The 24,624-nt window shown below is 38.5% G+C and overlaps 1 protein-coding gene and 1 long non-coding RNA gene across 3 annotated transcripts in view; one reads left to right on the top strand and one right to left on the bottom strand.

Moving 5' to 3' along the window:
• ARHGAP6 (Rho GTPase activating protein 6) overlaps window positions 1-24,624 on the bottom strand; it is a 305,969-nt gene that overhangs the window by 100,769 nt on the left and 180,576 nt on the right. The gene's annotated exons all lie outside the window — the stretch shown is intronic.
• On the top strand, window positions 456-21,725 carry LOC306803839. The gene is made up of 3 exons (XR_013774719.1): window positions 456-566; window positions 14,673-14,771; window positions 21,595-21,725. It is a non-coding gene; the product is annotated as an uncharacterized lncRNA (long non-coding RNA).

Consider the following 24,624-nt stretch of genomic DNA (forward strand, 5'->3'; position numbering starts at 1 on the left):
TACCATGGTCAGGAGGAAGGGAGAGGTTGAGAAGAAAGCAAGCTATGAGATAAAAAAACCCCTCATACCACTGACATCCACATCTAACAAAATTTCCTCAGGCAGAACAAGGGATGCATTTGTCCCTTGAAAAGCATTTTTTTCAGAGATGCTTGAATCCCTGCTTTCTGTTATGTAAATAATTTCCTTTCTGTTGTCTCTGTAAAGATCGTGCAGTCTTGCAAACGAGTCTGAGCTGGGCAAACAGAGCCATTTCTCAGCTAAAGTCATAAATTACTTATTGTTTTAATATACTGGAAAGTTGGCAGGAAGCGGGGGAAGGTACGTCAGTTACACCAGACTTTCTACCACCACTTATCCTTGCCTTCCATTAAAAAAGCGTTAGTTGCTGTAGCAACTGTCAAACCACACTGGTTCCTCTTCCTCCAAGATACAGAACTTCTCCAAAACACTCACACACAACACAGCTCTCCTCCATCCAAAGGACAGGTTTCTGGCACTTCTGCACTGTTTAAAAAGAGGCTCTCCAGGGAGCTGACAAATCCCTCGCAGGCTTTTACTCCAAGGTATGCTCCTGTGGAACAGAAATCCTTAAGAAATCCTTAAAATTCTTGGCTTTCTCCCCATACATCTACCCTCTTTTTTTTTCTCGTCTTCCTTTTCCCCCTTCTTTCTCTGCAGAATGTTATCCCACTCAGCTTAATTCACTACTACATCTTCCAGCATTCAATAAAATGCCTACACATCTGTCATATGTCCCTTCCCCTCTCATTCCTTCCATCGTGGGGAAGGCATAAGCAGTAGGGACAATGTCACATAACATGCACTGCAACACCTCTAGGTCAGGAAATACCATGGCAGAGACAGGTTTCCTCCCCAATACCTGAAGAGAAAACCCCTGTCCACAACACCAGCTTCTCCATCATTCCTGGGGATCCCTGCTCTGCCACCAGGGAGGACAAGTCTTTTCTCCTTGGTTGAAATCCTACTCCACAGGACAGAGATTTGATTTTTTTTTTTTTTTTTTTAAAAAGAACCTCAAAAGAATTACAGAGTGCAGAGAAGAAACTATTAGCAGGAAGAGAAAGCTTTGTCAGAAACAGAACTAAATCACAGACTACTCATGAGGAAGTAAAAACATATTCTTCCCCTTTGTGCAGCATGCCAGTATTAATGATAAGCAAAGGTCCCTGGAAATTCTTACATGTTCAAGGACACTACACAGGGCAGGATGTTTGCACAATAAAGGAAGGGCTTACTCACCTTCTTACCTCCTTCAATCTTTAGCATCTCCATCCTACTTCTAACTAGAATGTGATGCTTTAAAAAAGTTCATGCCTAAATATTTTTGTTTTAGGAACACATAATGCATGCAAATCTGTTATACACAATAGGATGATTATTTTTAATTGCTGTTATGAAAAGAAAGCATCATAGTATTGCAAAGATTATCTTCAAGAATGCATACTAATTCCTGCTCTTCCAAAAGAATTTCTGTCTTGGACCTGCTTACTTTTTCCAGTTTTATAATGATTCTTCTGAAGTGTGTTGTAGAATGGAGGATTAGTGGCAAAACCTCTAACCTACCCAGCCACCTCACTCAGTAGTTCATTTCTTCAGCACCATAAGCATCACTTTCATTCCTTTCTGCCAACACTTGTTTCTCTGACAGGGCAAAAATGAACCCAAAATGTACAGTGCACTTGTACTGCCTACAGCAGCAAAAACCACTGAGGCAGCTATGGGAGAAGGGGTTTGTGTGTGTGTCCATAAAAAGTTAATTGCAGAGTAATATGCACAAGCATACCCTGAACCCAGCTTTGTGTGAGTTTACAGTGCAAACAGCTGCATACTGGCCCAGCTACACACCATAAACAGGGTCACTTGACTGCTGGGAGCAGAGACACATCACCACTGCTTTGAACCACACACCAGCCTCTCCCCCAGCAAACAGCAATCACCTCCTGCACTTCAGGGAGCAGCACTGAGGGGTGTTTGCACTCACCCCCAGCTCTGCCCACCAAGAGCAGCCACTGAACAGGTACTGGTGGCTGCTCTTCCTATCAAAAACTCTCAAATATATTTGAAACTCAGCCAATATATCTCTTCTGCATTTAAGAGATTGTTGGACTGTTCCCATGTTTGTTCTTCTATTCTCTTTTGTATCTTGTGTTTGAGCACGGGCTCTAAGGTTTGTTTTTCTGTGCTCAGTCATCCTTTCATGCTTCTATTGGTGCTACCCCTCTTCTAACCATACCCCTAATTTTTATGGTACCCCCAAACTTATCCAGACTCATGCACTTACAAGACAAGGGCTCAGGCTGCTATGCTAATGAAACAACCCTGGAGGAAGTGCAGGACACCATTTGCTTTTTATTAGCACTTAGCATCTGTACATCTGAATGAAAAAACAGGGCAGCCAGCAGCTCCAGGCCACCTTGTGACATTTTGACTGTCAGGTTTCAAGCTACAATAGAGAACACCAGAGCAATAAAAAAGGGCTGCTGTCAATTGCACACAAGTTCCCAAACCACAATTGTGACATTTACATCCAAAAAAGGTGTGATGGAGTAGAGCCTAATTCATTACAGTGTGCTTAAATACAAAGCAAAGCATCCATCCCATTAATTCACCAGCTAAGATCAGTCTGGAATCAGCCAGGGATCTTCATCCTAAACATAATAAGCATCCATGTAATTCCAAAGCCATACACCAGAACACTTTCCCAGATGTGAACAGACTGGATTGAAAAGTTACTGACTGTAGAAATTCATCACCACTTCTCAGCTGGCATATCACAGTTCAGCTTTTTTTTCTATTATTCCTATACAAAATTTTCCAGATTACACAAATCTCTTCAAATACAACATTTTAAATGTGACAGCCAGCTGACAGAGCCAGCCATTGAGCTGGCAAAAGGCAAGTATTTATAATACTTCCTTAAATACTTCCTCTATATATTTACAGCTTTATGTTACATTATGAGCTGTATCACCCATTTTTGCTGCTCCAGTAGTTGCAAAGTTGATCTCACTTTCAGTATCCCACCAATTTAATCTGAATTCTTTTGATTTAGAATTATAATGTACAAGCAGCTCTGCTTCCTCAAATATTATTTTACTAGAAGCTGTTGTAAAAGAGACACATCTTCAAGCCAAGTTTTACTCATATATAAACAAGGTGACACTTTAAAAGCTGAAATAATAAAATATGGAACCATATCTAACTTCACTATACAGTGAGATTTTAAAATACTTTCCTTTTTTCATAACTTCAGATTTTTAACTTTAAAACATTATCACTGTCTGCCCATAAACAATGAAGTGAATCTGTTCTTTAGAGCAAGCAAATATTTAATAATATTTTCTTTTGAGTTCTGTTTTACCTACAAACCAAAATGGACCTCCTACCCCATACATCCCACTCCTGGAGCTGATTAGACAGCTCCCTTTGGATAAAGAAAAACAACCAAAGGAAAAAAACATATCCAAACAAAACCCCAGCAAAAATGCCCAGGGCCTAAGGAGAGAGAAAGAAACTTACACTCATTTCCCAAGACAGGAAGTCTGAGTACTTATGGCCTGATAGAAGGAGAGGGAAAAAAGCCCCCAAATGTCAGAGCCTAGTAGCTTGGCTACTTCTGAATATGTACCAGGATACAGCAAGTTCCTCCTTCCAAAAAAAGCATCATGAGTCACACACTATAGCACAAACCCTTGGGTTTTTGTTTGGGTTTTCCTGTTTCTTTGGGGGGGTGGGAGCCTGTATTCTCGTTTTTAAGTTTCTAAACAAAAAGTTTTACAGCAATAGAGAGGAGTAAACAGCTCCAGGACAGGGCAAGGAAACATAAGAAAGCTTAGACTAGGAGAGATTTTCCCACATAACCACCTGTAACAGTACCAAAAAAGCAAAGAAAATCAATCTCTTGAGAATGCAGGATTTTTTTTTTCCCTTTCATTCTTTGGATTTTCATTCTCTTCATTCATATGAGGAGCTACTGTTCCTTAAGGATGATGCATTGCAATTGCACAAGTAGCTTCTACTTCACCTCCTCCAGAGGCAGTTTGTAAACCCTGCCCCCCAAAAGAAAACCAACCACAAAGCCCCCACTTCCTTTAGCAACATTTTCATGGCAAAGAAAAGTATTTTACATATATCAAGTACCATTAGCATACTGAGGTATCACAAATTCAAAAAATAAAATAACCTGTATTTCAATGAAGTGCAATATAATCACATTCTAATTATAAAGTCAACATGATGATGTAGAAAACCACCATGAGACTGCAAGATCGTGAATATTTACTGATGAACCACAGAACAGCAATGGTGAAATAGGTCATACCTTCTTTTTAGAGGAAGGAATACAGCTCTGACCTATGGTTAGGACATGACTACAATATTAGTTCCCAAAATATTAGTCTTCATCAACAGTAAATTTTCTCCTTCAAATTTATTTTGCTGCTGTGAGAAGACAGAAGGTTGATTATAGCTTATACAGATGTACCATGACATCTGTATATGAATTTGGCCACATTTGTAACTGCATGCAAGAGCACAAACGCAGGCTACACAACAAGTCAGGTCTGGAATGCCCAAAAATTTGGTTTGGATTACTTGCCCTTCTGTTTTCTTCTGGAAGCTCCATAGTCCTCAACCATGCACACACCTGGAATAAATCCTCTGACATGACAAAGTGCCAGCTCCCTCCCTGTTAAACAGTTCAAATTTGCTCAGTTAAGTGCACCACTGGGTCACAAATCAAGGGCCGTCGTGCTTTACTAAAATGGAAACACATCCTAAAAAAGGAAAACCCCTCATTATTTTCTATAGAACTAAGCTATCAAAATGTTACTCACAAATACACACTGCTGCCTGCATATCTGAGTGCAAAACTTGATCTATGCAGCCATACAGGCACTCAGAAATTAATGACTATATGCAATCCTGAGATATTCAAGTATTATTAGCATCTGTTAAATGTGAAAAGGAGAAAGGAAAATGAAACAACACCATGATTAAACTGACATGCAATTTACATCAAGCTGTGATGCCACTTGCAATGTCAAGATGTGAACTCCTATTCACACATGCACTCAAAGAATGTAAGACATTCTGAGTTCTGTCCTGCAGATCTTGCAGAGTTCAGAGAGGAAATTACTTTATAAATGCCCTTACTAATCATAATTCCACCAGTGTCAAATTCACTGTGAAACTGTGTATGTATGATATATAAAGTCTGTGGGTTTTTTATAATGAAACTCAGGAGTACATTACAAATAAAATTCAAGAGAAACTTATCAGTCAGATGCATCTATAATGATTTATCTTGCCCCTACATCCACAGAGATAAGATTCAGAAAAATAGCTGCTTGTGAGAAATGAGCAGGACCTTATCTCCAGAATTAATATTGTTTTTAAAACTTTAGCACATCTGCTATCTAGTCATCTGTAATTGTCACCCTGAAGATTGACTCACGTGTCACCTGATTTTTACAAAAAGCACACTTCAGTTAAACCATGCATGCATATACTTTTATTAACATGCTACATATATATGGTACATCTGTGAATGTTTAAAGGGGGAGTGCTTTTCTGGACATTCTCTTTCCTCACAGGACTCTTAGCTGCTGTTGGCATGTATCACTCATGTTCAACTGCTGTTAAAGTTGTAGTTACCATTTGAATTACTGTCATGGATCAGGTTAATACAAGTGGGTGTCAAAATGCTTAACAATAATAACAGAAGTAATATAAACGGGCTCTGCTGCAAGCAGTAAAATTTTAGAGCATCTTTTGCATCTGGATGAAGACATACCATGAGTTTCTCTCTATGCAAAACACACCAATCTTGGAAGCCATGAAGCAGGCTTGCTCAGAGTCACACCAGCCTAGCATTTTATTTGAGCTCCATTTCCTGACCAAACCTCACAAGTTCTGTCAGACAGAGATACCAGCAGAGACAGTGGAGCAGAGCGTGTCTCTGTAAACACCCCACCAGAGCAGGAACAAGACAAGCAGCAGCAGCTGGACACAGATGGGCAGGCAAAGGGACTGGGAGGCTGCAGTGGCCAGCACACTTGGCCAAGCTGTGAGGGAGGCAAAGCTGAGCCTGGGGACAGGGAGAAGAAAAGAGTTTTACTTATCATGTCCCTAGCCAATATTATCAACCAGTTCTTGCCTGCTCTGTTCAAAACTGGATGATTACTGTCATTTTAGTTTCATTTTTCCATGCTATCACAAAATCAACTCCAAGTGGTTCTAAGTACCCAGGAAGCAGCAATCCACAGCAGCATCCAACACCAGTCAGCTTTGATGAAGCAACCCTATTTATTGAAAAGCTATTATGGTCTCAGATTACAACAGGGTCACATTTGTGAGAAAGGTTCTCTCTTTAGCTATAGCAGATGGCCTGAGAAGCTATTGCATATAATAACCAATCTTTCTCAGCAATGAAAATATGAACACATACATACACTCACATAAGAATCCTCCTAAATTCTTCTCTGCAGAGAGAAGGGGAATTAAAAATAAAATTAACAGTGGGGAAGAGCATCATCAAAAGAAAGAGAGGCAGTGACAGATATTGGAAGGCCACAATAAGATCTCCTCAGAACCTTCTCTTCTCCAAGCTGAAGAAGCCCAGCTCTCTCAGCCTGTCTTCATGGGAGGGGTGCTCCAGCCCTCTGATCATCTGCATGGCCTCCTCTGGACCTGCTCTAACTCATCATTGCTGGAGCTGAGGACCCCAGAGCTGGATGCAGCACTGCAGGTGGGGTGTGACAAGGGCAGAGTAGAAGGGCTGAATCATCTCCCTTCTTTTGATGCAGCCCAGGGTATTATGGGCTGTAAGCACACACTGTTGGCTTCATGTCCAGCTTTTCATCCACAGGAACCCCCAAGCCCTTCTCTGCAGGGCTGCTGTCTATGACTTCTTCCAGTCTGTGCTCATGGCTGGGATTGCCCTGACCCAGGTGCAGCACCTCGCACTTACTGAATCTCATGAGGTGCCCATGGGCCCTCTGCTCAAGTTTGTGCAGGGCTCCCTGGATGGCATCCTGTACTGCTGTTGTGTCATCTGCAAACTTGCTGAGGGTGCACAGATGCCACTGTCCAGGTCACTGATGAAGATATTAAAGGGTGCCTGTCCCATGAGAGTCCACAGTGACACCATCTGTCACCAGCCTCCACTTGGACCTAGAGCCATTGATGACAACTTTCTGCCTGAGTCCATCCAGTCAATTTCTTACTGAGTATTAGCCCACCCTTCAAACCCATGTCTCCAATCTGGAGATGAGGATGTTGTGTGGGACCATGTCAAAGCCCTTATGGAAATGTAAGTAGATGATATTGGTCAGTTTTCCCTTGTTGACCACTGCATCACAGAAGGCAATCAGATTGGTCAGGCATGGTTTGTCCTTAATGAAGCTGTGCTGGCTGTCTCAGATCATCTCCTGTCTTGTATGTCTCTTAACAATACTTCCATGAGGATCTGCTCCATTACTTTTCCAGTAACAGAAGGAGACTCACCAGTCTGTAGTTCCCTAGGTCTTCCTTTCTCCCCTTTCTAAAAACAGGAGTGATTTTTCCTTTTTTCTAATCACTGGGGACTTCACCTGACTATAAAGGCTTTTCAAAAGCGGAGAAATATATTCCATCTTTGGAATAATCAATAATTCAAATAATCTATTGCCAGAAGCGTAAATTTTAAATGACCCGGCTGCACATTCACATTTTGTCTTTGTGTCCATGTACACACTTTTTAGAGCTGAACTGGGGGAGATAGTAGATTTTACATTAATTAGAAAATGTCATGCAAAAATTTATTCTACTAGTGATGCTTCTGCACTGATTAAACCACATGCAAGTCAGTTTTACAAATGCATAGCTCTTGAGGACACATGCTCTTACAACAGTTCTATAAATATGCATTGTAAAATGTTTATGTGGGCTCAGTGTGTGGGCAAATTCACAGATAGATGTGCTAACTCCCTTCTTCCTGATGACCAATAACCAGAAGAGGAAAAAGAAGAGATCCCTTTTAGAAGAATAGTCTAGACAGTTTAAAAATAACCTCTTTGCCCTTGCCAGGTACATAGAAAGTGAAAAAGTAGGAACCGTGGTGCTTACTAAAACCAGTGTTGTTTTGACTGCTTTCCATCCACCCTCAACCTTCTGGATTTCAGCACAAAGATTCACACCCATTCAGCTCCCAGAGAAGACCACTTCATCCCAAAGCTTAATTGAGAAGAACCATCAGCAGGTTTCCAGACCTTCATGCAGAGCAAAATCCTGAACATTAAGAGTACTGGTGATGCAAAGTGGAATGAGCTTTCAGAAGCTGAGATGTCTTCAGAGATTTAGCTGATCCTTTCCCTATTTGTTCTAACAAAACTCTTCTTTGCTTGCTTGCTAGCTTATGACACATGCTTGGCCTGGGGAAGGAGTTAAATGTAGCAAGGTAAATCACACTCCCTCTTTCCCCTGCCATTGTGTTTCAAAAAATAGCCAAGAAGAGTTGTTTATTCTTCCGAGTCAATGTGCATGTTCTGTGCACTCAGGATGACATTCCCTCTCTGGAGACATGTGGAGTTAGATAACATCAATTTATATTAAATAATCTAAAAATAGAAACACATACATGCTGGTTTAAACTTACTAGATAATCCTTTCTCAGAGTCTGATACTGCATGTTGTTTTTTGTTTTCTTTCAGTGTGTGGGAGATATTATCTCATGTTTTAATGGATGTGGTCATTATCTCTCTGTGGCCACTTTTATAGATTCTTGCAGGTTCTGTTCCCACATTTGGGGACTCCACGTTTCCCTCAAGATCCTGGGTGAGCAGGAGTCTGTAAAACTCCACTCTGCAAGTGAGCCTTCACAAACTAGAAGTGACTGAAATTAGAGAGCCCAGGGACAGCAAGAGCTGCTGCAGGAAGGTTTATCACGCAATGATCTGGGATGTTAAAGACTTATATCTAAGCAGAGTGCTAATGCTGTATGCACACACTGTACAAATATAATAAAGTATTGCTGCAGCCATCAGATTATATCACAGATAAACCAATTTGAATTGACAGTACTGAATTATAAATTACTATGTTTAGTACCACCAAACTTCAAGTCTGTAAACACTAACTTCACTCTTCTCTTACTAGCTGCTATAAATTTGCTATTAGAAACTAAGTACTGTGCAGAGATTAAAGTTTAATTGTTTTTTGTCTTCTCCTCTCAAAGTTTTGATACTATCAGTATGAAGACAGTTCTACAGGTCTAAACTGATGAAGTTACTGAGCTGCTAAAGACTGAGTTACCATAGTCTGCCACAGCCAGCAAGCTCTTCAACTGCTCCTTTCCCAGTCTTCCAGAGTGATGGAAATGTGTCCAGTGCCTAAACAGTCAACATGACACACTTTACAGAAGACAAAAGAGATTTGGCTTGAAAACACCAGTGCAACTAGACAAAGAGAATGTGATATATAAATTTAACAGGTTTTCTGTGGTGTTTGTGTTTTCCCCTGCCCCCCTTCCTTAACTCCACCATATGCATCAGGTCTAACTTGTTTTGCAAGGTCATTGTCAATCTCTAGCCTTAATTTCCCACAGAATGCATGGAAGTTCCTAAATCCAAAAGTATTACAAGTGGGGAAAAAACAGTGCTGGATTGAGTCTAGATCTGATGATACAAAGTACAATTAAAGGCTGGGCAATTTAACAAATGACAGACGCTGCCTAACCATATTAAGAAATACCTTACAATGCACACACTTCAAGAGGCATTTTCTGAAGCTTTATAAAACCCTGTTTCTTGTATTTACACTCTCCAAAGAGTTACTGCTGATGGTTCTCATAAAGCACAGCACACACAAATCAGACAAATTAAATGCTGCAGCCAAAGGTGATTCTCCTGGCCCTTAGAAATAACCACTGCTGAACTGATGATGCATTTTGCAACACTGCTTGGAAGGAAAGAAAACCAGCACACTCAGAAAATCTTACTCTCTCTACAACATCCATTTTAAGAAAATAAGGAAATAAGAGTGACTAGATACATTTTTTTTTTAATACAAAATGCTAGTGTTTTACTCTATGATGTAATTCAAGCAAGAAGCAAAACAAAATGAAACTACAGAAAATTACTTACCTGGAAAAAGAATTCTTGTTCCTCAGTAGATTACCTTTATTTAAAAACTACAGCTGCCTGAGTTTTGCTCTAACAAACACAAAGTTCACATTTGCTTGCCCTAGCAAGTGGAAGTAATGATTTTCCGGGCTGATAAGTCATTATCAATGTAACTTTTTTAAGTACAGACTGAATCCTAACTTTGATTTAAGGTGTCACATCACCATATTTATTTGAATTCCTACGTCATATAAGGAGATTTTCACAGAGCAGGATATCGAAATAACCTGAGGTGACAAAACAGTGTAATGCTAAAGGAACTAAAGCGAACCTTCCCAAATCAATAAAATCCTACACCAGACTTCCAACCTATCCCCCAAGCACCAAACCTGCTTAATAAGCTGGTATTCATCATTCAAATCTTAGGCTGCAGAAGAAGAATTGTATATATAGTATCAGACTAAGAGGAACAAGAAAAGGAAAAAATATTGACCCAGTCATCTGCATCATAATCCTGATCAGTGATTTATTCAGCCACTCTATTGCTACACTTTTTCTCCTAGTTACCAGAGAAATTGCATTTTGGCACCTATTTCATAGTCTGTAACAAATGACCTTTTCTGTTTCAGAGATGACAATTCTGTGATGAGTCTTCCTCCACCTCCCCAACAGGTGTGTTAGACATGGTGATGTCTTTCAGGCAGACCTGAGGCTCCTTCACAGCCCCCTCACAAACCCCCTCCCATGAGAGAGAGCATTTCAAAGCCTAAGAGAGGCCTCTCATATTCTGGAGTTTACACTCAGAATCAGACATCCCTGGTAATTCAACATCAAAACAACAACAAAAAAAAACAACAAGTCATTGAAGTGTTTCTGTTCCTGTAGCAGGAATGGCTGGAATGAAGATAAATAGTGATCATGTGCATAGCTCCTTGCATTTCTAGGTCTTCATGTTGGTACTTCACTATAGGTTTTGTACAATTTCAGTCAGATTGGAAAGTTCCCACAGCACTGCTCACTTCTAAAATGCATGAATTGGCTTCCTGGAAATAGCACTCAGCTGGAAAAGAACATGAGTTATAAAAGTAAAAATTACACCAGGGAATAAGAGAAAGAAATCCTCTGCATTTACATTTTAAATTTATGAAGCACTTTGCTATAGTGAAAAATTCACGTAGCATAAAATCTTGGGGGCAGACTGAAGAAAAGACAATTTAGACAGCCTGGTTTTCCTTTAATTCTAAGTTTCTGCCATCTTCCCTACATCTTGGTCACTTCTTCCCAGCACCTGCACCTTTAACTCATCTCTACTGTCCACATCAGCTTAAAGAATCAGAAGCACTCTGGGCACTCTGATTCTGCATTATCCTGTGGAGAGAGAGCAGTTCAGTTTCCATACAGCCAGACTGGCATGGTAGAAGACACCTGCTACCCAAAAGCCTAGACATTTCCAGAAAAAGACTTTGCTAACAGCCAGTCATCATTCCCTAAAAAAAGATGAGCTAATTAGAAAACGAGTACATTTTTGCAACTTCTTTAAAACATCATCTCAGGAGCTCTTTGAGTTTTCAAGAGGAATAAAATCTCTTCCTGCTTTTTTTCAACAAGACCTTTAAATCTCCTCTTGCCTCCAGGTAGCTTTTTCTACAGCCAAGACCGTAACATTTCCTTACATTGTTACTGATGCTCTAATTATGAGTGCAGCACTTGTCCTGGAAATATAATAGGAACTCATAGATTATATTTTCTAAACTAAGTACTATTTCCCTTCCCAATCATTTGGAAACCATCCCAAATAAAGCCTAACACACAGTTTACAGTTCATGCCCACTTAGGACTACATTAACAGCAGCAGATTCACATGTAAGTAAATGCACCATAATTCTATGCTGTCACAGATTTTAGCTGATGGACACTTGGAAATTTACAGCAAACTCTCTGAAGAGCAGTGAAGTTTCTGTGTTTTTAATCCCAACCCACGATTACATAAAAATCTGTATTTCACATTTTATTCTGCCTCTTAAAGCAAGGTTTGAGCCCCCCAAGTTATGCAGAAAAGATTGGAAACCTGTGAATGTTAAGAAAACAAAAACAAAAGAGCCACCATGTATATATTTTTTAAAAAATTTTAATGCTCCAGATTGGACAGCTTGGCTGCAAAGGAAGTTTACAGAAGTTTAAAAGAGATATGGCAAGCTACAAGAAAGATGTAAATACATGCATAGCTTTCTTTCTGTCAAAGCACAATTTGAAGATCTTCTTAATAAAAAGGCAGCTGGAAAGCAAAACACTTTGAGGGATTAGCTGTAGAATTAATTTGCTGTTGGTATGGTCATTTGTGAATTTTACAGATAAGTTCCCATTGTAAAGAGAGGAACCAAATTAAGACCTTCTGTTATTTATAATGCTCCAATAGAAGAGGAGTTCTAGTGTACTACATTTGGAATATTGAATAATTATATATTGAGTAAGTTTTGCTATGAAAATTAAACTATGCAAAACTCTAAGCATGGACTGTGTGTCCTTTAAAAATACAAGCAGAAATACACATCACTGCATTATTGATAATAAATTTTTAAATGCCCCAACAGCCACAAGAAATTACACGCTCCATTATCAGACTGTGGTTATACATAAGTTTATGTCCAAACATATCCTTACTCACAGCTCACCAAACAAGGCATATCCATTCAGGATATGAAGACATGACAGTGCAATAGTGATAATTACCTTCACAGAATCCACACTATTTTCATTATGGTGAAAAAAGTACAGGAAACTGAGATCATGACAATGCTTTACATTACAAAAAGCAACAAAGGAGAAAAGCAGAATGAGTTAAATCCCATCTCTCTCCTTTTGCAACCCTTTATACCTGCTAAGCACTGCTGAATGCATTTCAGATCACTCTACCATGATCCAGTGTTTCATTAAATGGCAACCTGTGAACTGCAACCTGGCATAGCTGCATATGAACCAAATACATCCTTAACTCTTGCTGTCAAACCCCCAAGCAACCAAACACATACATGAAATAAGTAACTATTTGGTATTCTCTGAATGAGAATGCTGAGCATGGCTGTCCATAGTCAACTTCAAATTTAGCTTAGCTGAATGTAGAGTCAACTGTTAAATGTTATGATCTGAGACAATGAGTGACTTGTCTTTGAGCAATGTGTCTTGTAGAAATGTGGTTCTCAACTACTTTGAAGACCATAATCAGGTTAACTCCTAAAAAAAAAAAAAAAAGCACCTAAAAATGCTGTAGATAAAGCATGTAGAAGTCATTGTAGATAACTTGTACTAAATATAGATGAAATGTGAAGAATTTCACTACATAAAACATATATTTTAATAAACACACACCTTATTGGGATGGTGGGTCACCTTCCAATCTCTCCTCTATTCTACAAGACTCTACTTCTTCCTCTCAGAAATAAAAAAAACAAAACAGCTTGGATAAATGCCCCTCAAATTATTTGCAAAGTAAGTTCACCTAGGAATTGTTTTGGATTGACACTAGTATCACATTTCCTTCTGACATTCTATAGCCTACTATATTTAATCACAATCAATATTTATATTGCCTAACTTTGACACAAGGTCACATGTCATGGCTCTGACACTATACTCAGCATAGGTAGGTTCCACTTCTTAGGGTAACAATTCAGTCAGATGAAATACTAAATAAAATTTTAAGACAGCAGATGGCATCACTCAGTTATTTTTAATTGTTGCACACTGACCATTTTTTATTATGATAATCCATAATCCAGGAAATAAAAACCAGGATGAAAACAGATCTGGCTCTAAACTTTGAGAAGGACTAAAAAACCAGATCTGCTATTCCATCTTCCTTTTAGAATTTCTTTCTCAGTGTTCCTTGTGTAACATATAGGATACTGTAGGGTGATGAAAAATAAGGCAGAAAGATGTATTTCCTTTGTCAATTCATATGATAATGCAGATTTGAAAAGGCAAACTTTAAAAACAAAGAAACACCTGTCTGTACACAGGTTCAAACTGCCTGGAGAAAGGTGAATTCAGAGATAGCAATGTACCAAATCATTTTTCTGAACCATCTTCAGAATGATAAAAACATGTTCTACACAGGGCACTTAGTTCCCATCACAGTAATTAGCAGGTGTTTCAATGACAGTGTGTGATCAATGAGGTGCATTTTTCCATGTACTGTGGGAAACTTGAGCTTAAAATGCCACCAGGGAACAGTCAGCTGGACCACCTGCATCAGGCTCATGGCAAGACCTGTAAATTCAAGGACAGCAGCCCATGGTGCAGAGGGGGCCCTATGCTGGCTGATTCCTGGTAAGGCCATTGGAATCTGTGTCCTCCTGAGCCATAAACTATTCCAGAACACAGCAGAGGGTCCCTTGAAACCCTGCATGGAAGAGATGCATGGGAAATGGGGAATAAACCATATAGAGAAGGAAAAAATAAGGTCAGAGTACAGGACAAACACTCTCCTCCTCATCCACACATACACTGCTCTGCTTTTCTCCAGTCTTACCTTTATAAAAACCTTTTCAGAGAGCCGTGCTGTACATACTGTCTGAACTTGGAGACTGCAGTCTTACAGAGTATTGAGCAATTCCCTGCAGGGTTCCCAAGAGCATCCTTAATTGCTGGGTAAGTGCAAATGCTCACCAGAATTCACGCTGAGTATTTAGTGTGCATTTTATAGCAGCCAGGAGCTCGACCTGAGCATCTTCTGTTGGCAGCAATAGATTTTTAATGAATAACGAGTCATGAAAACTAACAGGGCAAAGGAACTTGTGTGAAAGCTATAGATTTCTTCAGAAAAGAAAAAAATACTGCAGAAAATACTGGAAACAAACATTAGAAGTAAGGAAGGCATTATAAAATCTTTTCATTTCTACCTTTGTAAGGCTGTTTTCTCCCCCAGTGTTCAGATCAGCACTGCACTACCAAAGCATTCATCCTTTCTGCTCTAAGCCTAGGGCAGAAACAAGCCTTTTTAGTCACCCAGAGCAAGTCATTATACTTCTGGAAAGCAAAAAAAAAAAAACCCAAAAGCTGTGAGGAACAGAGGGGAAAGAAGGGAAAATATTAATTACTCAAATCTTCCTTTTTTTTTTTTTTTTTAATGGAAGTCACTTTCTAAAGTGTTATTAGTGCATGTATTAGCCAAAATTTCTTTTCCTCATGGGTTAATTTCTTTTCCAATCTGCTAGCAATACAAATTGAATGTTACTGCAGAATGTAGAATCCACAAGAGAATGAATTAAACTTATATATCCAACAACAATGGAATCCAAACCACCAGCACAATTACTAATGTCACAATAACTGGCATTGATACTGTAGCCATATGCTTCCTGCTGAGTCAGTTTTGAAATACCAAAATCCAAAAGGTAGGAGACAGAAGATAGAAGAATAAATTCCTAGAGGTCACCAAATAGTAATTTGTTATTTGTAGTGAACATCACAACCATAATAACAAGAATTACCTGAAAGAGTTGTCTACAGCAGCAGTGGTTTGCCTCAAGTGATCTTGCCCTGTCCTGCCATAGAGCTGCAGATTCAGGAAACATGATTGGGACACAAAATGCACAAGACACAAGCTCAAGAGGTCTGTCCTCAGTGTCAGAAGTGAGGTCAGGTACACTTCAAATTTTAGCTGAAGCATAGTCATTGAAGTATCAGATCACATTATGACATTATTTAGAGGTCTAAAATTACATGTTAAGGTCTCACAGGGCTGTCTAAAGCAGAAATAAGTCAGTTGCCTAAGCCGTGTTGCAATCTGCAGCTATTAACTTGGTTTAAACACTGTAAAATACCACTGAGGGCTTCCAGTACATTTATGTACCTAGGCATTTCCAAATACCTGGTCTCTATATACAGGTCTCTAAAATTCCTCACTATGAAAGCCTTTCTGTCCTATTTGATGAATTTTGTGGTACTGAATCTCACAATCAACCTACGTATTGCACTCTTTATGCAGAGGCACACATACAGAAAGAGAGGAAAATAATTTTCTAAAATCACAGACTAAGTTCTGTAGACATGCCTACATTATTTTACAGTCAGGTACAGAGAGCTTTTGAGATAATCTGTGTTAATGAAGCACTATATTCTCCCTGGGAGATTTTATTTATTTACTTCTGAAAGGAATAAGTAGATCTCCAGAGCTCAAACAATTCCTGCCATGAACCCCCCAAAGGATTCAGGTCATGATTTGCCTTCCTGCACCTATAGAATAACTTCCCTCCTGAACCCTCTTGCCCATTTTTTCTAGACTAGTCTTCCCACTTAAATTCTGAATTTAAATAATCAGTAATAACATTTCTCAAGTGCATAACAATTTACTTACACCTTTAGCCCAATCCCAGCTGTCCTACTTGGTTTGCAGACACCTGTGCAGCAAATGCCAAAGTGACTGGCTATCTCTTCAGTTCCTTTAACAGAGTGCAATTCTGGAAACATGAAAAACTATCTCCTCCCTTCTGTCTTCTACAGTGCTTTTGAACTGGTGGTGGGAGGAGCAGAAAGTCTTCCTATCTTGCAATGTGAGAAAAAGTGAAAATTCCCATCAGAAGTGACTCACCAACATTAATCATATATACACCAGATTGAAAGGCACTCAGAACATGGAGTCTGAATCCCAGCCTCAGTCAAGCAAATGAGAAGCAAATTTCTCAGTACTGTTGTATTCTTTTAACTGCTGTATCTGTACAGTTTTGGACAATGAAGCTGATGAACATAAATTCATTGTTTCTAGCACTAAACTTTTACAGGAAAGTGCTGCTGAATCTTTTTGAAGAACAAGCAGCTGAGCAGCATGGAACTTCCTGTGTCTTGAAATGAATAAGCACCAGTGTAAAGATTTTCACATGTGAAACATTCACATTCACATTACTTACCACCTGGTCTGTGCATTAAAATGAATACCCTTATAGTTTAACCAAGCAGATGAAGATCAGCATCTTAAATAATCAAATTACACTGCAAGTCAAGATATTGAATCTTCTGTTTGCCTCTCATAGGGAGTACTGTGAGTTTTTATCCACCAACACAAAATCCAATTAAAGAAATCTAAAGTGGACTACACTAGACTAAGACTACAGCTAAATATTGGGGATGAGTAGGTTTGAAGAAAAAGAAAAATAGTACGAAAAAGTCCTACCATCTCCAAAAGGAAGTTTGAGAATGAGAGAATTTATTTTCTTATTTAAAAAAAACCACAATGAAGCCATTGTTGGAAATACATAAATGCTACTTGAATCTACAAAGCAGGGAGTTCTCACATTCACACTATATTTGCCATACTGCTCTACAATATTCCTAAACTAGACTCAGGCTTTTTGCCTTTCTAATATTCTTAACTCTATATAATACTAACTATCCAGCTCTCACAGCACTACACCAGAATTACATACAAATAATATTCTATTAGCCATAAAAAAACAACAGTATCATTACAAAAAGTAAACTACATTCCTATTTTTTGGGGAAGTATTTCAGAGCCCAGAACTAGATTATAGTCTGTCAGAGTTCTACAAATTCAGGATGAATCAAGTGCTGCTCTAACATTACCTTGGCATAAAAGAAATGAAAGCCTCACTGCAATACAGTGCTTGAGCTACTGCCAAGTTAACAATTCCTATTGGCATTCAATTACATTGCATTTCCAGAAGCTAAGGCACAGCTCTAGCATGATCAGGGCTGCTCTGAGCACAAGACTGGTTCTGTTCAGATTAACATATACCTGATAAAGAGTCCTAATATGTAGCAATGTGTGACAAACAAAACCAGGCAAGGATGTAAATCTAGCTCCTTACCAGTTGCTAGAGGATATTTAACTCAAATATTATAACTATCACTGTAAATAATAACAACACATACATAAATCCTACCTGTGTCTTGCAAACTTAAGAACAAAATGGTCAGATTTTCTTCTGGGTAGATGTATTTAAAAGAGTCCTGGTGAAAAACTGGGTTTTGATATACTTCAGACATTTACACACCCCTAGAGAAAATGCTTGCATGACTTCAGAGCCTCAGTCTGCTCTAGTTCCTCACACAACAGAAGACCTTGCTGCTTTGGACAGATCACATCTTGCTTCTGGTATTCCCCCTCCCAAATCCTGACAGAGAGCAAGACCCCCAGGATGAGCACAGTGATAATCTCACTCTCTGTGACATGGGAGTATGGCTTTTGTATAAATATGCTTCAGACTTAGGTCACAATCACTCACTTTGAGAAGCTTTTTGAGGCAAATCAATGCTGTGCCCTCATCCTTTGAAAAAAAAAAAAAAAAAAGAGTGACTCAACTGTGTCATCCAAAATCTGAGGTACCCTGAAACACTACTCACTTCTGACACACTTGGGTCTCATTGTGCATCATTCATGAAAACAAAGATTTAGAAAGCAGAATCCTAAATTGCCCATGATGCCACATATAAAGGGGTCCCTAGCAATGTCAGTAAACTGTTAGCCAGTGAGAAAAGAGTTAAATGGGACCTGGCAGGGTAGAATAGCTCCAGAACCCCAGCATAGACCCAGTACCATCTCCCTCTCTGTTATGAATGCAGAGGAAGACAACTTTGCCCTAAAGGAAGCTCACATCAATCTTTCAGTAAATGTTAGCTGGAGCAGGACCATGCCCATTTGTTCTGCTTTCATACCTTGTTTATGGAAGTTTTTCTAATGGCTTAACTGGCAAAAATGCAGGACACAAAGAAAGCCCTTTTTAAAAAAGGGCTGGGCTAAGGTTCACAACCTCTCATGAGGTTCCTGAAGGTTTTATCTTACAGATTCACTCACTACTTTGTAAAGCAAGAGATTCTAATTTTTGTGTCTAGGCTTTTTCACAGTATTTTGACATGTTTGAAAAAAAATACACTCTGTAGAGAAAGAGTTAGAGACATCCTAAGATACAAATCAAATGTCCCTGAAGAATGACTCCACATCCTCTGGATAAAGATTTTATGGTTAAGTAAAGACTGGTGAAAAAGTGATCCAAATTGCTACTGATGGTTCCAATGCCATGTTATTGTAGCCCAATGTGCAAAAGTGTGCAGGATCTTGAAAAGTCATATTAATAATACAGAAAAGTTCAGTTTAAAGACTTCAGCTGTTACATAAGATCCTATGAAGAAAAAAATCAGAAGGCAAGCCTTTTTTTCTTGGTAGATTTTGAGAACATAAAAAAGGACTGCTTGCTTTTACTTTAAAAATTAACATCTCTACTCTCTTTAGTGCACTGTTAGAAAGAAGTGGGAACAACACCTCATCACAACATTTCAGAGCTGTGACTAGTAAGAACAAATCAACCATGATCAGCTTGCAATCTACATTTATAACAACATATACAGCTTATATGGAGCACAGGAGACCAATCCATATTCCTGTGAAGTACCCAGCTCTCAACAATCATCCAAACTACATGTGAGGAAACCAAAACAAAAGGTTAGTGCCACATGCCTAACAGGAACTGTACACAAGTATTTACATTTAGACCAGCTTTCCACAGCCCTTTGTGCAGGATGAGTAAAATACCAGTCTGGTCTCCATACCTCAGCCCCACACCACACAGCAGTGACTGAAAAGGCAGAAAGTACAGGAGGTGGTTCTGCCAGAGGCACATGTGAAAGGCCACAAGCTTCCAGAACAGAGAGATGACCAGTTCTCATTCAAAAACCAAAGAAAAAACAAACTAATGGTAAGGGGGGGAAAAAAACAAAACCTCAAACCAAACCCAAAAATCACACATGACCACCAGCAAAAAAAAATAAAAATTACAACAAACCAACATAATCAACCAGAGCAAACATAAACCAAAAGATTCCTGATTTCAGGCTATTCTCTAACCTAGTGGCTTGTAGCTCTTCCAAGAAGCTGATGTTGGACCTCCCTCCAGGCCAGGCTGGAGAACCCTGAGCCACCTTTTCTGGGTCTGTGCAGCCCTGCTGGCACACTGGCAGCTCTGGGATGTGGCACCTTCCTCCTCTCCATTGCACAGGGAGCTCAGGCTCACACTCAAGGCTGTAGTTTCCCCTCCAGAAAAAGCCAAGCATTTCAAAAGTCTGTTACTACTTTGCAGTTTGACACTTCCCTCCCTACTTTAATTCAGCCCCAAGGACATTGTTTAAGGTCAGCACCAAACCCGAAACCATTTGTAGAGGCAGAATAGAAGTCCAGGAGCAGCCTCAGATGTGGACCACACCCTGCTGCTCACTGCCCAAATATGAGAGCATCGCCCAAGATCCAGGGGTTAATCCCTTCTCTTCCCTTCTCCAGATGCTTTACAGCCACTCTTCTCAGACAGGAACGCAGTGAGAAGAGTAAGAAATTTCAAGTTTCGCTGCTCTTGTGACTCTGACTCCTCTTTCCTGTCTGTTTAGAAACATAGTGAAGTAACATACACCACAAATAAAACAAATGTCTGGAAAAGGCCTCAGAAAGATGCTCTAAAAGTCTTCTGCAGTTTGTGCTTAAGTCTGTTTCCTTCTCCACTTTAACCTGACATGTTGGTTTGTTATTAATCTGTGTGATGCTTCAGATATTTTCAGTAAGTCTTACTGAGAAATTTTCCTTCCATTTAGACTAAAGTTGAGTTTTCATCCACGTTATCTGATTTTTTTTCATTGATCAGAGAAAAAGTTCTAAGCTAAGTTCTCCACTGATGTGAAAAAAATAGAAAGGGGCTGATCTGCATATAGAAAATCAGGAATTGCAAGGCTATATAAATAGAAAACTCATGAAATTTTAGTCTCTAAGGCAAGGGGAAGGTGTTATCTTCTACACTTCTAATTAATTAATTAATTAATTTCTAACCCTGTTAAGTACACCCAAATACACATCTGCCTTTGTTTCTACCTAATATAAAAAGTAGGTTTCTACTATCTAGTAGGATAGATACATTGCTACCTATGATAGAAGAGTCCCAGAAAATTATGTTGCTAAATAGGAATAATGACAGTCTTGATGGTGGAATAACAAGAAAGGAACAAAAGACAGATAATGAAAAATTGTAGAAGCAAGCATTAAATACCCAAAGGGAACAATTCACAGGAAGTTAATGAGTAGCCAGTATGGGACTGAGCAGGAAATCAACAGTGTCAGAAACCTGGGGAAGAAAAGCAGCAAATGTAAACAAGGAGAACACAGAATGAAATAGGATGTAGGCAACAGGCAAAGAAAAATTCAGGGCTTTAGAAAATGAGGATAATTGAAATGAATTTCAATTGAACTGAAATCCAGTCAGATGCAGGAAGGTGAGAAAGAAGAAAAGGCCAAAAGAGTCACAAACAATTTCAAAAAATAAGGCACTATTAAAAAACTATACGATATACAAATTTTGGCAGCCTGTCAAATTTTAATTACCTTTTCAATTACTAATTATGTCTTCTAATTGACTGAATGAGAAGACAATTTCAACAGTTTTAATGTTACCTTTTTCCCCACCTCTATGATCTCATACAGTGGAGAACCAAATCCCTTCAATGACAAGAACAAGACATTTGCTACAAGATAATTTCTGCTCCTTAACACTACAAGAAACTCCAAGTAAAGGTCTATCCTAAATAGATGAGGAAAAATTCCAGTTACATCAGTAGAATAGGATTTTATAAGTTCTTGTGACAATAAACCTCTCTGAGAAAGCAACCTATCTAAAATAAAATTTTTAATTTTATTTTTAATTTTTAATGTTTAATTTTTTTTTTTTTAGTCTTACTTGGAATAATTACTTCTCCTGCAGTCTGGAAAGGAATATCAGTGCTTTGTGCAGATGAAGCTGCCACAGTTGGTGCTGGAACTAACACCTGGCCCAAAGTGCAAAGAAAGACACCTGGAGCTTTGCTCCTGCTCCTTTAGGGACAGTTCATGGAACACATTGTTATTTACAAATTACTGAGAAAAGGCCAATTGCACTCCTTTCACTTATGATGGCTTTCAACTACATGTGTTAAATCCTAAAATTATAGAAATTAAAGTGCATTGGCCAGGGGAACATGAAGTTATTTTTGTACTACTGCTTTTCCTAAAATTACTTCAACAGGCAGCTTATTCATTTAAGATGGAGCTTTAAGTCTTTTTCCCCAAATTCAATGGGACACTTATGCAATACATGTCACAATGCAATTAATGTGGGTTAAAATCTGGCCTTTGATGAGTGTCAATATACGGGCAGTAGTGCTTACTCTGGAGCCACCTGGGAAGACATCCTTTATCTCTTATTTTAATTTTAGTATTTAAGACTAATTATTTCAATAATTGTTAATGCTTAATTAAGAAAGATAACAGTAGGAGTAATCTCTCTTAGAGCATCCAACATATATACAAATGTCATTTCAGAACATCTGTTGTTATAGATTAGGTATAACACTGTGGAAAATGAAAAAAAACTGAATTAAACTGATACTGTTCATCTAGAGAACCCTGATAAAGTAAAAACTCCTGTTCACAGCTCTGTGAGAACAGAGGGTATTCTGTATATTGCAGAACTGCATAAAATGCAGAGCAAAGATTAATCACTGCACTCTAAAATAAGCTAAGTCTGGAAGAGAACATGCATGGACTTCTGTGCTCATGGTCACTAAAAGGCAAGGACAGATTTTACACATTTTAAAGAACAAAACTGGTTTTGAATTTGTGGGTGAAAAAATGTTCAGAGTACCTGAAATTTTGCTGGAAATTAAAGAAAAGTTCAAAGGAAAACAACCTTCCATTTTTGCAGTGAAGAAGGCAGCAGTGAGAAAATTAATCTTGTGCATTAATCTTAGCATTCCTCACAAGTGACTCAGGCCTGCAGAAGAAAACATTCCCACTATCGGGTTAGAAAACGTCATGTTTCCCACACAGGAGAGAGGAAAAAAGCCTGAGCAGGGCTGCTTTTACTACTTTGACCCTGATTAATTTGCTTGCAGACCTTTCTGCCATTCAGAGCTCCAAATTGTTAAGGAAAATAGTTGTCATTTACAACAGCAACAACAACAAAAAAAAAAAAAAAAAAAAAAAACAACAACACAAAAAATACCCCCCAAAAAACCACCCTGAATTAATCCACACGTGTAGAATAAGCTGGAGTCAGAAGATTTCTAAGCACTTATTTAACTATTTAAAATTTATTATGGTAGTCCCTGGTAAAAGCATCTTAGAACCACATCAGCAGCAAAACAGGACAGCAAGGTAGGAGAGTCAAAAATGCCCCCTGTACAGCCAGGTAAAAAGCACCAGAGCTTAAACACTTGCAAAACAAGAAGGAATAAAACTATACAGAACACCATACAGATTGTTATTTATTAATCTTATTTCCCAAGCAGTTACTCAGCTGAGCTTCTGATTTGTTTTGCATTAGTGTGACATGAAAGTTTAGTTCTAGATGATTTTTCTCTATTGCTATTTATAAACATGGGAACCATTTAAAATTCAAAAATAATTTTTTACTGTGTCTCTGAAAGAAAATTATCAGTTTGGACTGAATAGCTTTTCTGCACCAGCTTAGGTCTTTCAGTAATTGCCTCTCCACAATACAATATTTGAAAAAGAAGTGAAATTGTTGAAAATAATTATACTGGCAAGGAAGGAAGGCAGGCAAATTATCAAGGACAAATATTTCAAGTTTTTAAAGCCAAGTCCTCCTATTATTAATTCTATTTCCAACTTCCTGCTACTTTATTATATTCTACTGGACAGAAACGTTGTAGAAAGACATAAAACATGATTTAAATGTTTTCCCTTTCTATATGTATCTTGTATGTTAGGTCAGTTGCTCCACTTCACAGCTCAGCTGAAAATTTGTAATAAAAACACAGAGGTAAAATACATTTGAAGAAATCCACCATAAAATATGCAATTCTTTTCTCTTTCAAAAAAAATCAAGGAGTTTTTCCACCTGTCACACAATGGTAAGTGATGTAAAACAAAAGAATGGAATGAAAGTTATTCAGATTTTTCCATGTCTCCTCTCTATCTCACTCTCTTCTCAATATCCTTAGTTTTGTGCTGTTAGAGGGGTTTCCTTTTTGGTTGCTGTTGAGTCTGGCACAGAAAAAGACACAAGTATCTCCAAGCCATGACCTATTAGAAACTTGATGAAGAAGATGAAAGTAAGATAGAACAAAGAATTATTATATACCAACTACATTTGACTGATGAGTTTTCAAGGTGATTTTAAAACTTAACACACAAAATGTGTATATTGCAGACCTTGCATTACATTTTTGAAAACAAGACTATGGCAGTTATTTCAAGACAGAATACAACACAAAAATGTCATAGTTATGCTCTTATTAAAAAGTTATGAAATTCAACAACTTCTTTCCCTTCCTGTCACCAGATTCTTAATAATTTCACCAAAAAGGAGCACCAAGTAGACATCCACACACACCCATTTTTTCATCCATTCATAGCCCACTAATTATTGTAATCTGCATGTCTACTAACATTCATATTTACTGACTTGCTGTAAGCACCTTTCATACATACACACACATTGATGTGAACTTGGGG

The sequence above is a fragment of the Erithacus rubecula genome (genome assembly GCF_903797595.1).
Source record: "Erithacus rubecula genome assembly, chromosome: 1".
NCBI lineage: Eukaryota > Metazoa > Chordata > Aves > Passeriformes > Muscicapidae > Erithacus > Erithacus rubecula.